This window comes from Portunus trituberculatus, chromosome 23 (assembly GCF_017591435.1).
Source record: "Portunus trituberculatus isolate SZX2019 chromosome 23, ASM1759143v1, whole genome shotgun sequence".
NCBI classification, from domain to species: domain Eukaryota; kingdom Metazoa; phylum Arthropoda; class Malacostraca; order Decapoda; family Portunidae; genus Portunus; species Portunus trituberculatus.
In genome coordinates this window covers 9,082,270-9,085,195 of record NC_059277.1, presented here as the reverse complement: position 1 = coordinate 9,085,195, position 2,926 = coordinate 9,082,270, and positions in this window count along the sequence as shown.

The following is a 2,926-nucleotide window of genomic DNA, read 5'->3' as shown; positions in this document are numbered from 1 at the left end:
TGCGGTTTGTTGTTATTCTGAGTGCGTTAGGGGTGTGTGTCTATAGACACCCGTGATATTTAACATGATTTGAGGGGCTGAAACTTGCTTGGAGGAGAGGTAGGAGTTAGCTAAGATAGAGAGAGAGTTTCCCACCAATCAGCATTCACCTTGTTTTGCGACTCACAATCACCTTTCTCTCTGTAGTAATGACCACCACCACCACCAACCACCACCACCACCACCACCACCACCACCACCACCATCAGGTACTGTTGCTGTTTGTTTGTTTTGTGTGTGTGTGTGTGTGTGTGTGTGTGTGTGTGTGTGTGTGTGTGTGTGTGTGTGTGTGTGTGTGTGTGTGTGTGTGTGTGTGTGTGTGTGTGTGTGTGTGTGTGTGTGTGTGTGAGCGTGTGGGCGCGCGCACGCTTCTAACTTATTTGTATTTCTCTCTCCTCATTTGAGTCAACAGGTTTTGAGAGAGGAGAGTGTGAGGTGTGTCGATGGTCCTCTTCAGTCACAGTAAAGCACCTAAGGAAAATCAAAATCATCATCATCATCATCATCACCATTGTTCTCAGCGTTATCATCAGCACCACCGTTATCACCATCATTATCACCTCACAAAGTTACTAAGTGTGGGTAAACTCAGATGGTGTTATAATGGTATGCAAATCTGCTCTTCAAATTGCCAATAACTCCTTCATCAATAGCAAATGTCAAAATCCCTCCAGTTATTTTTTTCGTAACATCGTCTGACATCTAATCAAATCTCACCTTAATTAGTTTTTACACCTGGCAGGGGCTCTTGGCTGGACGAACAGTGGAAGATGCGATGAGTGATTAATGAGAATGTCCTTATTCCTCATTGCCTGATTGCCCGATTGAATGTTTGACGGAATTCTGATAACCGATACTAATTTTGGAGCTTCCGTGTGTGATATGACGTCTTTGGAAGTGCTTTGGCTGACACGGATGCTGGCAAAGGGTAGACAAGTGTGTGGGTGGGGGGGAACGGCGTGTGTGTGTGTGTGTGTGTGTGTGTGCGTGCTTTATTGGCTCTTAACCATGAAATATACTCGTAATCCTACTCATAGATTTTGATACCGCTCCTCCACCTTACACACACACACACACACACACACACACACACACACACCATTTTTAACAACTCTCCTTTCTCTCATCTTCCATCACCACTCATCCATCCCTTTCCTTCTCCTCCTTCTCCACCTTTATTATTACATTCGCCTGTCAAACACCCTCATAAGGACAAACTAAAAAAAAATGTATCGCTGTTTGTTTATCGTTCATGTTCCTTTATGTTTCTCCTCCTCCTCCTCCTCCTCCTCCTCTTACGTAAATTGTTCCTTTCTATGTGACTGGCTTTTATGCGCTTCACAGTACTCATAAAACATACACGACTGCTTGACCGCATTCTTTATTAACGTGGGGAGAGGGTGAGTGTGTGTATGTGGGGGAGGTGTGTGTGTGTGTGTGTGTGTGTGTGTGTGTGTGTGTGTGTGTGTGTGTTCATGTGTGTTTAGAAAATGTAATAGTTACCGCTGCAGAGGTCGATTGAGAGAGAAAATGAGAGGATATAATGGGTGTGTGTAGGGTAGAAGAGAGAGAGAGAGAGAGAGAGAGAGAGAGAGAGAGAGAGAGAGAGAGAGAGAGAGAGAGAGAGAGATTGGTGGGGAGGGAGCTAGATAACATTTTAGTATCCCTCTCTCTCGTTTTCTGTTTTATGTGAGAGAAAACAAGATGCTGATGTTTTATGGGAAAATTCCTGAAGGTTTTAAAGTTGATATTGGTACGATATAGAAGGCGTGTATGATCGTAAAGAGAGAGAGAGAGAGAGAGAGAGAGAGAGAGAGAGAGAGAGAGAATTTAAACGGCCCATCAGGTATATCTATTACTCTAATTTTCTGACCAAGAGAGAGAGAGAGAGAGAGAGAGAGAGAGAGAGAGAGATAATACTTTTGCTAGACAATTACGATTTTTTTTATATAATCCACGAGAGAAGCAGATTGATAGCAAAGCATAACATAATAAATTAATTAACTTAAATAGATAATCTCGTGTCTCTTATTTTTTCTTTCGCTTTGTTAGATTATAAGGTCCAACAAACAGTCTCTTAAGTGTTGGTAAGTTTGTCTCTCCTTGTTCTTCTTCTGTTTTCCTCTTTTTTTCTTCTCTTCCTTATCTTTTCCTCTTTTCGCTTCCACTCTTATCTCTCTCTCTCTTTTAGTATTGTTGTTCTCCTTTCTTTCTTTTTTGTGTGTATTTTCTTTCCTTCTTATCTCGTCTCTTCGTTGCCTCCTCCTCCTCCTCCTCCTCCTCCTCCTCCTCCTCCTCCTCTCTACCTGCATCACATTCCCTTCAAAGTTTTCTCTTTTTTGTAATTCCACCAAACTTTTCGTGGGTTCTTTTATCTCTTCTCCTTCCTCCTCCTCCTCCTCCTCCTCCTCCTCCTCCTCCTCCTCCTCCTCCTCCTCCTCTTCCGATATCACATACTCTATGCATCGCCCCTGAAATGGAAAATTGCGGAGATGACACAGGGAAGAGGCGAGTTTTAAGGTTTGATGCTGAAGGAAAATAAAAGTTAGAATAGCACAGGTGGAAGTAAATGTTGGTGTGTAGAAAAATCCATGTTGATGTGTAGCAGAACTAGTGGTTGATGTTTCTTTATTCAAAATTAGTCATTGTTTATTTCTCAAAGTGACGAAAAAAAAAATTGAGGTTGGACAAGAAGCCTAAGAAAGCGTAGGAGATTTTACTGGGGTAGGTAAGTGTCTATAAGGAAAAGGAGGAGGAGGAGGAGGAGGAGGAGGAGGAGGAGGGCGGCGGCGTCGGCGGAAGCATCGGCTTTGGCGGTGGCGTTCCGATGTCATGTTCTGATCTTATCTCGTAATTTACAACCTTTGAAAATCCCGAGGGAATCTGA